Raw genomic sequence first — 12,218 nt, forward strand, 5'->3', positions numbered from 1 at the left:
CTAGAAAGCAAGTTCCCATCGAAACTCTACGATAATTACAAATTTCTATTATAACTTGTGCGGAAATTTCATACACTTTAAATTCGAGTAACGTAAGTCAAACGATAACCACAAATCAAAACAGAGGGAAGAGATGAGCAGTAAGATAGAAAATATGAAATATAAAATAAAGCGAAAAAAAATAGAAACGATTAAACAAAAATAGAGCTTTCAGAGGGTGTGTTACCGTAAATCAAACAGAGACACTACGGTCCAGCGCGTGGAAACGTTTAAGCCCTCTAACGCCCTCTCCATTATCTAAGAGGTTCATGGCCAAACGGTTCACGCGGTTGATCAGGCTCAGTTCATATCCAGAACCGAAGGGGTTTATTTTTTATAAGTCTAAATCGGTTTCAGTGCTGCTAAGTACAAAAACAACTTATTGGATAATGATAACCGGGTCTGCCCGGCAACCGGCACATTTCCTTAAGCTTGTCGTTTGTTTCCTCTTTTCCCGTGCATGAAGCTTCCACGTTAGGTTGACGATCCGGATAAAGGCCTTACGCTTTCAGTATGTGGGATTAAAACGCCACCTAGGTTTTCCCCCGCGAACAGTATCCTCACAGCGAATGTCACATAGGTTTATGCGAATCCAAGATGGCGGATAAAAATTTCACACACACAATAAATTAGTAATTTTGAGCTATGTAGCACTTATTTCTACCAACTTCTAACCATCAGTTTTGAAAAAAAGACTCCATTTTCATAATTAAAAACCACTGTGTATGTTTTTTACCGTAATGAAGATACTATTTGATAATAAAAACGCGACATATTTTTAATTAATACGTAACAAATGACCGAAAGCACGTATTTTATTTGCAATTCTCAGAATTATGCGTCGTAAAAAATTTAGAAATGCAATCTCCAGCTCCAATTACTACGTCATTTTTTCTGTTTTATGTATTTTGATAATTATTTTAGCGCTATGAAGAAAGTTTTGTTTTGTTTAAAGTTGTAACATTTTCTGCAATATTAATGTCGACTTTATTTTGAATTGAAGTCAAATTTCTAAACTTTTTTTATTTCAATTTACTTTATTTACAAAAATTTCGTTAAAAATTACATGTACGCTTTTTTTTATTGTCAATTTAAAAAGTTAGTTTACAGCAAACCTAAACAGCGATATCTCTTACGGATTCAGCAATAATTTTCTTTGAAACTATTAAAAAACAGATCTAAAGCCACTCAATTCTTCTTGAGTGCCACTCAGATCTAAAGCCACTTCTTTCACTCAATGTTTCGTCACAAACGATGTAAAATTATAGAGTTTTTCCTTTAATTTGACTCCTAAGAATTTTATTATGTTTTCATTTTATTCTTGAAACAGAAAAGAGAGGCCCCTTATTTCCCAAATAATAATAACATTAAGCATCAGTTTTCATTGAATGTTATTTATTTTGGGCAAATAATTATCCGTACATTTATTTCATTGGCCTTCAGGGTAATGCTACGCTAAAACTTAATACATGCACAAATATATTAGAAGAAACGTGAATTGTCAAATCTGTTATCAAGGAATTTATCGCGTATCATTAAATTTTATTGTAATCACAAATTCATCCAGTTATATATCAATCATTTTTTTGAATGTCGCTTATTGCATATCATTTAATACGATTTTATTATTAAAGATCTTAAATTTCTAAAAAGAGAATGGTAACTTGTGCTAGGTATTTTGTAATCGAACAGGCATTTGTACAACTTATAATGTAATAAAAATTAGTACAATTTAACGGAAAACCCGTTAAATTTTAATGAGATTTTCAATCAAAAGTAAATCATAAAATTAATACAATTGTAAAGATTATCAAAGGAGTTAGTTTATGACGTAATTTTTAAATGATTTATTCGTGAATTATTTTCACAGTATTCTTGAAACGTTAATATTAATCAAATTAAATTTCATCGATCAATCGTGTAAAAAGTAAAACAAATTTAAATTCAATATATAAAAACGGATTTGAAATGCTACCTTCCAAATTGACTGATATTAAATATTTCCATGACTTAAAATGATGATTCTAATTATGATTGAAGCATATTATAAAATCAAATTATATAAAAAATCATCCGTAAACAAATTGCAGATTATTAATTTTATTATTATTAAACTTCCTATTTACATACGAGATCAAAGAATTTTATATTAAAAAAAACGAATAAAAAAGTAAATTAAAAAAAATAAAAGTTAATAAATCCTTTTATAAATAAGGAATTACAATTTGGTTTCATATATTTTCTACTCTACATTAAAATTTAATAAAAATTACTCAGCTGTACGTAAAAAAAAGGTATTAAATGAATTTCTTTACCTAAAGAATTGACTTCAGCAGTAAAAATACGAACAATTTCACCAAAGCGTAAGAAAATCTAATTATTGTTAGATTTTATAATTAAATAATTTTAAAATTTTCAATATTAAAGGAAAAACAATTAATTTGATCTATGTATTTTCTATTATTCCTTACATTAGCTGTCTTAATTTTCTTTTATTATTCCACTTTTCCAGCATCAATGAAATCTATCTTTTAACTAATTCAGTATCTTTAAATCTACGATCAAAAAATTCGACGATAAGATCTTAAGCAAAACTTATTCAATAATATTACCACAAAAAAAAACTGATGTCAATACCACATGACTTCCTTGTACTTATATTAAATTACAAATACACATTTTTGCTGCACTTCATTCAAACTAACATATAGAAGGAAACTCAAAATTCTGAATAAATTTAATTCTACTTAAACAAACAGCAGTTAAAAAATTAAAATAGAAAAATAGATGTTATACAATTTAAGAATTATTTAACAATTTTAAATATGTATTTTAATAAATATTTTTGTTGGATTTGATAAAATGTAAAAAAACAAACCGTTGTCATACATCAAAAAATAATTGGGTTTCAATCATGATTTGCAAACTGAATTTTTCTTTTTTTTTAAAATAAAAATTAAATTTTTTGGATGATTGAATATAAACTCATTACTCGTCTGATTTTAATGATTTAATGTTGAAACATGAAAATTTAGCTCCGCAAAAGTGAACCGATTCAGTACCTTTTAAACTGCCCTTATTTAAAGTGCTACACTATTAGTCATTATTTAGGCTCAACAAAATTTAATAATAATTTTAAAGATTTTTATTTTAAAGATATTTAATTTTTATCATTCACAAGATATTAGCGAACGATTTGATTATTATTTATATAAATGGCATTTTTTTAAATATCTGGATAAATTCTAAACCCGAATCGCAATAATTAATTTATAAAATGAAAAGAAAAAAGACTTTCAAGTATTTTTTTTTTAAAGAATTTTCATCGATAAATAATTCTGTTTATTTTAAATTATTTGTTGACGTAAACGGATCGTATTTATTATTACATGATTCCCCGGGTTAGTCTTTTTTTTAGTCTCCGAAGATGGGGTGAAATGGAAATTTTTATAGGGCGTGAAAATGCCATTTCTAGCTGGGATTCTAACCCCAGAGCTCCGTATGAAAGGACGAGCTCCGCGGCGCTACCACTCGCGCCACGGAGGCCAGCCCACCGGATTGGTGTAGTGAATGATAAATTATCGTCACAGCTGTTAAACAGATGATTTGCGTTAAACGCTACTTCTATTTTCAATTTTAAGGTACTAAGGTTCAAATCCTAGTAAAGGAATGTTAATTTTATGCGGATTAGAATATTGACACTGCGAATACTGGTATATTTTGGGGATTGGGGTTCAATTATTCGCACTCATCTCAGGAATGGTCTGTGAGTTTGTACAGGACTACACCTCATCTATATGTCATACCACATTCATTTTATGGGCCTTATGGTTGCTTGCTATGTTGAACAACTTGCAACGTAAATAATAGGAAGAGAAAAAATAATTGCATCATAACCAGATTTATTAAAATCAGTTTTACTAATGTTTTTAATAATGATATATATATATCTATACGTATATTTTTCTTGCGTACACTCATTTTTTTTTCCAAATCGACATATACCTAATATCTCTTGTAAAACTGAAACGATTTTATTTTTCATTTTACATGAAAATCTGTGTTGACATTCTGGAGATACAGGAAGCACAAACATACACTTCGCTAAAACATATTATCCAGAAAGTCTGGCAAAAGTTCCGGGTGACCTGTAATTTCCCATGGGTACTATACTGAAAGTACACATACAAGTCCGTTTCTATCTCTACTGCTTGCATATGTGTACGTTGTATCTACTCGTGTAGCAATTGTTTTAATTTAAAATTTAGATACACACACAAAATGTTCAGATTCAGATTTGAAATCGTACAAAAAGTTGGAAGCGTTATCATACTTTCAACTTGGCTGGTTTTCTCCAAGCCTAATTAAACGATGAATTTATAATTGCGTGTACCATTTTAATTGATATAAATATAGTAGTAAAAAATCGGATGTCGACCCCCGCACCTCCTCCTTGTACGCCTATTAAATTAAATACACAAATTTTTAAAAGCACATAAAATTTTAATTCACTAATACCTTCTGATTTTTTTCATTTTTTAGTTTTTACTGTTATATTCTTTGAATAATAAAAAAAAGTTAAAAAAAAGGAAATGAAATCAAACTGGAACCGATGTGCCTTCCCCTTGTAAGATAAAATATTTTGTTAGTTAAAATTTTATTTAGGTATAACTTTGGAAGCATTGAAAATAATTACAGCTTATATTTTTGAAAAGCTCTCGATCAAGGTTTATTATTGCAGTGTTAAGAAAAATCCAAAATCCGAATCTTTTGGAGTCTGGGCTTTTCTGGGCATTTCTGGTCAAGTTGATCGCATCAAAAGGAGAGATGCCAACTAGATATCACATCAATTCTAAATCCAAAATTTCAACGTCCTACAACTAATCGTTATTGAGTTATGGTAAATAAATACGTACGAAACTAGTCAAAATGGATTGAGGGATGGTCAAAATGGATATTTTCATTGAAATCCGAAAACCGAAATTTTTCGCGATCACAATAGTTCCACTGAACCAAAAGTGTCCAAAAACCCCAAAATCCAAACAAAATTGGATTCTGGACTTTTTCTCAACTGCAGTAATAAGCTCTCATTAAGAGCTTTTCAACGACATATCATAAGCGGTACTTATTTTCATCCGTTCCAGAGTTATGGCCAAATAAAATTTTAATTAATAAAATATCTTAGGGAAGATATTAGGGAAAAAGGTAAAAGATATAAAAGATCCTAGTGAAAGGCACATCGGTTTAATTTCAATATATTGATTTATTAATAAGTTTTACGCTGAATAATAATCCAATAAAACAACAAAAAAAAAGATATGAAAAATATCAGAAGTTTTTAATGAAAGAAAATTTTCTATAATCTTCATTTTTTTTAAATGTGTAAATATAATTTAATAGGTATACAGGGAAGTCATGTGTTGTCCGCATCAGATTTTTTACTTGTATACTACTACTACTAAGTTCTGTCATATTTTCAGTTTTTTAAAAATAATAACTATCAATTTAAAATTTTGGAGCAATTTTTTTTTTAAAAAGCATGTACGCATGTTTTGAGCTTAATATAAAGTGGGGTTATGTTTGCAAAATTTTGAGAAGATTGATCCCCCAATACCACACGAGTATCTGGAACAGATTACAAAATATACGGTCTATTTAGTTAAAGGTTATTAATTAAGCTTCAACCACCTCAACACATGCGCATAAGTAATTATGCGCCCCTTTTTTGTTTTATGGGGTTTCTGGGTGATGAAACGTCGATAAATGCAAAAAAAACCATAAATCATTTTTTGACTAATTACTACACTTTCGTTCTTTGATATCTATAGATGCTAGGAAAGTAAAAATAAAGGGTACTTTTCTTTGCGAATATTTCCTTATGTTTTGTATTAAAAATTGTTTCGAGTATCGTTTATTCAATACAGTTACGGTTAAGTTTTTTTTCATTACAATTATAAATGTTACAAAATACCTGGTAGTTATAATTCGTCAGAATGTTACAAATTCATAGATGTGACATATAACACTAATAATATTTAGTACAAAACTATGCAACCTAAGAATAAAACCGGCTGACGTATGGAATTCACCCTGAAAAAAAAAAAATACTAACGAATATAAAATTTAACGGTATAATTTAAATCATCTCAAAGTAATAAAAAGGAAACTGTTAAAAACCTTAAAAAGTGTATGAAAAGGTAAAAGGATTTTATCGAACTTTCGCTATATCTAAATGAGGAAAATGTGTACGAATTTCAGAAAAATAGAACTACAGCATTCCCTCAATATCTTTTTAATTTAACATAAGTTAATTCCACCGTTAAACAATTCCTGTGGTTTCCAAAAAAATTTAGAAATAAAACGGTTTAGTTCGATATTTTCTACCTTCCCGTTAGCATAACCTCTAAGAATATTTTTATTTTTTTAAATTTCCACATCAATCAGATATAAATACTTGTAATCGCAAAATAAAACGGCTACATTTATCCTAAGAGATCTAAAAGTTAAACTGGGGGTCCTGAATAGTGCTGAACAATCCAAAATCTTATTACAATTTTCCTATTAATCCTTTAACCACCCCCGCCCCCCGCCCCCTTGTAATCCAATTCTATACCGGAATATAGTAGCTTAGATTGATCAAAAGATAGCGTAACCAAACAGGATATTATATTGCATAATATTCCAAGTTGTTAAGCTTAATAACTATAAAGTTGTTCTAGATTTGAAACAGTTACATAGAAAACGGCTCAAACTACATTTTATCTATCATCGATTACGATCGATCAAAAAGGGGGAATATAAATTGATTTAAGATACGATTTTGTTTTTTATTTGCATCATTAACATTTGGTAATTCTATTAAGGTAATTTTATGATAACCTGAAATAAATAATATTACAAATAACGATAAGAAAAAGATACGCAAAAAAATACTTATGATAAATCAAAATACGTTATCCCCCGATATGATAAATAAAAATATTTTGTTCAAAAAAATGTTCTGTCCAAGTTGTAGAAATTAATATTTATTACTCCACATTTAATTCACCTCGATATATTTTTTTAAAGATTAATGACTGCCGTATTAAAAATAAAAAAGAAACAATAAGTTAAAAAAATAAAGAGGTTAATAAAAGGATTTAAGGTATTTTAATTTTACTTAAGCCATTAAGACCCGTGAAATGCTTTGCAGAATCGGATTAGGAGTTTAATGTTGTATGCAGATGGTAGAAATACACCGTAAAATTGTAATATAGCACACGTTATTAAATACCTTTATTCTGAATACTGTGTACACCTGTGATTACACAAGATTACGTCTTCTATCTGAAAAAAAAAAACAATTTAGAAAATTAACTAAACAAAGCATTTTTTGCATTAATTACTAATAATTACGCTACTCCTGCTATTGTTTATCATATCACGCACGCGCACAAATTATTAATAAAAGTAATTTTTTATAAGTAGACTTTGATAAATGTCTTGAGATTTCTTTTATAGAAATAAACTTTATTTTCATTATATTAAAGGAAAAAAACTATTATTTAACAAATAAGAAATAGTATATAAATAATATACGAGTACTAATATCAATATTTACGATTACATGATATTGTCTTTAATTAAGTCAAAGTAAATATTTTATACTTGGCCGAAAATGAAATAGCCTTTTATAAAAATTTGTTCGACTAGCACTAGATAGGGAATCTTGGAGAGCTGCATCAAACCAGTCAAATGACTGAAGTCAAAAAAAAAAAAAAAAAAAAAAAATTGTTTGTAATATTATTTCAAAACCGATATTATATAGGTAAACCGATTTAGACACACATTACCAGACATCAAGCAGTACCAACTAGGCGATTTTTCATAAAGTAATAAAGGAAACTTTGTCGCTGTTAAGTGCGTCAGAAGGGCGGATTTCCGGTTTTAGTCTTGAAAAGGTATCCAAAAACTTTTGTCAGTAACTCCGGTTCCTCTGAACCGATACCCTTGAAAATAAATAGGGGTTTATTTTTAAATAGGTTTATATCTCCCTACTAAGTTTTATAAAAATCGGTTAATAATTACGCCAAGTAGAACGAAAAAAGCTGAAAATGTCCCCAAAAATCCAGGCTTTGGCTCAAACTCCGGTTCCTACGAACCGATTCGCTTGAAAATCAATAGAGCTCTGTTCCCAATAGGCTTACATCAACCTACCAAGTTTTGTGAAAATAAGTTATGCTTACGGCAGAGTGGACGAAAATATCTTAAATGTCATACTGTCTCGTATATATGTGTATAAACATTACCGGGCGCAGTAGCGATTTCCAAATTCTTTGAAAATCATCCATTTACTGTATAAGGGTGACTTCATAACAGCTAATAAGATTTATAATTTCGATTACAAATAAATATTCTGCGACTAATAAATAAACATTATATAAAAATATCACGCTACGATAAGACATTACTATATCAAGATATTTTACCTTTAATTCACACCTATACTTAATATGGGAGTTACTACTGTACGATAATTTGTCTGCACCTTTGAGAAGCATACACTTCGTCTTGGGCACAGAAATCTTAAAATTTTCCATGTCCACCCAGCTCTCTGCGGTTGACAAAGCCGCTTGTGCCCGGTCTTCTAGCCGTGGTCGTGAATTACCACGAACTAACAGGAGACAGTCATCGGCGAAGGCCTGGGCCGTGACCCCTTCTGGGAATGTCAATCCCAGAAATCCGTCGAATTCCAGGTTCCACAGCAAGCGACCGAGAACGGAACTCTGCGAGCTTCCCCTGGTGACTGATTTTTCCACAACTAGGTGCGCATCCTTAAACAGAGCCGTACGGTTAGACAAATAGTCACGTACTATGGCCTGCAGGGCTACGGGAACATTGCGGCATTCCAACTCATAGAGAACAGAACACCAAAACAAGGAAGGAAATGCTGCATCTATGTCTATAAAAATTGCCAAAACATATTTACAGTCGACGCTTTCCACCTCGGCAAGAACATTTAAGATGTAATCCTCGGTGCCAACTCCTTTCGTAAATCGAGGCCAGTATGCACTGGCCTCGATTTAGAAAACAGTTCACCTCAATGCTTTCCCAGAGCCGTTCCACAACTAGCCTTTCATCACAACTCGCCGATTACCGGCAAGAGACTGATGGGTCGATAACTAGCGACCTCACTATCCTTTCCTTGTTTTAAAAGCACCCTCACTAAAGCCACTTTCCAACAAGACGGGAAGCAGCCCCAGCTTAGGCACCCCAAGAACAGCTTGCCAAGTAGCAGATGATGGAATATATCCGGGTCAAGCTGGTCAATCTCCGGTGCCTTTTTCAGTGCCATTCGAGAAACCACTTTGTTTATATCAACGGGATCCACAGCCCGTACGCCAGGAAAGGTTATAGTCCCCGTCCTAACGCTGACCTCTGTTTTACCTTCCAGAGCATCTGAAAACAGAGTATCGAGGAATGCTTGGTAAGTCGCCACAGATGTCAAAGTGTGATCACGACCACCAAACCCGCATCGAACTCTGGACAGCACGTGCAATGTTTGTTGGCCGGTAACATGATTTTGCGAACTACCAGGGGTTGCGCTGCAACTCGCACATGCATTCTTGCCATAACTTGAGTCTAGTTTCTTTGATGGCATGAACATACTCAATACGGGCGCGCCGATACATACGTCATCGACGATAATCCCCGTTATGAGGTGACGCTGGTATCTTCTCCTACCGGACCTAACTCTTGCGCGGAGCACAGTAAGGTCAGAGGACCACCACTTTTCCTACATTTCCGCCTGCATTTAACAGACGGCTCCTCGGAAGCAGCGGTCATGGCGACTCCAGGCACGCTCTGATCAGCGGACTGGCCACTACCTAAGGGACCGTTCATTAGCCGCCGTAGGATTCTATCGCAGTTAGTCTTGATGGCTCGGCCGAATCGTTCAGCCATCAATTCCATCTCCTCCCTATGCTCCATGCGCCATTCCAACCCTGCAAGCCAGCTACGCACTCGCGCCGCAGCCTCTTCTGATCCAGGTCCCTTAGATTATAGCGACCCGAATCTGGAGCTCTTAAACAATCTCACAGGTTATGAGCCTATGATCGTTCACACTGGCCTCGGGTCAGACAGTCCAACTACTTGTACTTCGTGGCAAGTCGCCCGTCACCAAAGTGAAGTCGATGTAATTTTCCTCCAGTTTGGAAGAGAAAGTCGGCGGTTGTTCTGCGTCGGTAATCAAGTAGAGGTTCCTGGCTTCAACGAACTGTTCGAGACCAGCGCCTCTGAAGTCAGTGAGTGGTGAACCCCAGGCGGGAGACTTAGTGTTAGCGTCCAAAGTAACCAGCATTCTGATACCCGGGAGCCCGTCCAGAATCCTGCCCAACTGCGCCATCCTGCCCAGCTTGGGTGTCATCGATACTCCATCCAAACTGGAAGTATTCCGACCCTAGTATGACAGTGGAGCATCCAGATGACACCCAACGAATGTGAGCCACGAAAGTGGCGAGCGGACGTTCCCCACCAGAATGAATAACATCCACCCCGCGGAAAACGATCACCCTACTCCCGACCGCGTGCAGGGTGGATTTTATTCAATCTCATGGGGGACGGAAGCTCTCCGTGGTAGTGTAGACTTTTGAGATTTTTTTATTAAAAAAATATTATAAAAAAACAATTAAAACAGAAAGGGAAAAATAAAATTGAAGCGTGGTGCTAGAGGAGGCACTGAAATTGTTTAGGGGGGTTGATAAAATACAGAATAAAAAGAAATCTTAAGACAGATTGAGATGTTATATTATTCTTTTTTTGAGGTGATGTGACTGGTATCGACTGTTTAGGACACTTTACCCTATTACAGTGGAAATTTGTTGTGTATGAAAAATGCCATACCATGCCATGGCCGGGATTCAAACCCAGAACCTCAAAGGCTGAGACTCTACCACTCCGTGGCATGGAGACACAATTGTGTTGTTCTTTGTTGAAGCAACTTTCTGACTAGTCGTAAAAATATTAGGAGAGACTGTGTAATTGGTTTCTCCCGCCCTGTGTTCATTTCTCCCGCCACCACCACACCCCCTTCGATCGCCCTAAGCATTAGATCGAATATATGTGCCGCAAATGGCTACTGAGCCTCGAATCAGTTTAGCGACCAGTGTCCTAACAAGCCCCTAGAGCTAATCTAAAATCGTGAGCGGAATAAGCGTGGTATCATACACCACTCGCATGCGTGTCCCACCGCCCACTTGTCATATACCACTAAAACGGGTAGGCGCACCCTGTCAACTACTAAAACATATATGACTATCAATAATCAAATTTATTTCGTTGAAGACAGCAATTCGCTGCTACGCCTAAGCCAGCAAGTATCTGTCCACCATTAAAGCGCTTGGAGCCTTAATCTGGCCAGCCATATCTCTCGGTTAGCTTACCACAGCAGCGCGGTAGGAGTCTTTTCTGTTAGGCAAAAGTACTGATGCCGGTTGAACAAAGCAACCGCATCAAGGAACTCCCACACGGTCTGACAGTGCGGCTCTCGCCACACCCCCTGAGTTTTGGCTCCCTCAAGAGCTGGGCAGTCGAACATCATGTGTTCCTTCGACTGGGCCACCCCTGACCGAGACTGTGAAATACAAAGTTTAGTTTACCTTCTTTGGGAAATAAAGCATATAGACTGTCACTCCAGAGTAGGGGACTTTCAAGTACTTATATCGCGATGTTTATTAAATTATTATAAATTTTGAATTAATGCATTTTTCTATTTTCAAAGTTTATAAAATTATACGTACTGTAAATTTAACTGTTATATTTTCTTTTTTCAATTTTCTCGGATAAGTTTGGTTTTTTGTTGGTTGTTATTGAGACAAATGGATTTACTACAGTATAATGGTAAATTAGCAGAAACGTGATACGGGAGGTTTAATTAATAATGGTTCCTATGTCACATGTTATGTAAGTACAGGAATGCACATTGGAACGGATTGGTTGTTTACAATTCATGATATTTAATGAAAAACTGGAATGTTTCAAATACCTTCTAAATGTTAGCGTGTTCAATAGAATTTCTTTTCCTGTTTATATATATATATATATTTTCGCTTTATAAATAACTTTGTTTATCGTTTCATTAATTTCTCAATTAAGCATGAAAATGGGTTTAACAAAATTATAATTTAAATACTCAGTTTTTT

General features: G+C 33.9%; 1 protein-coding gene across 3 annotated transcripts in view; it reads right to left on the reverse strand.

The window, feature by feature from the left end:
* Positions 1 to 12,218, reverse strand: part of LOC142331061 (protein qui-1) — an 889,030-nt gene that overhangs the window by 771,008 nt on the left and 105,804 nt on the right. For all 3 annotated transcript variants that reach the window (XM_075376703.1, XM_075376704.1, XM_075376705.1), the window contains one exon: positions 7,313 to 7,365. The gene's annotated coding sequence lies outside the window, so the exon portion shown is untranslated. The remainder of the gene's footprint in view (positions 1 to 7,312; positions 7,366 to 12,218) is intronic.

The sequence above is a fragment of the Lycorma delicatula genome, chromosome 10, assembly GCF_047948215.1.
Source record: "Lycorma delicatula isolate Av1 chromosome 10, ASM4794821v1, whole genome shotgun sequence".
Classification (NCBI taxonomy): Eukaryota; Metazoa; Arthropoda; class Insecta; order Hemiptera; family Fulgoridae; genus Lycorma; species Lycorma delicatula.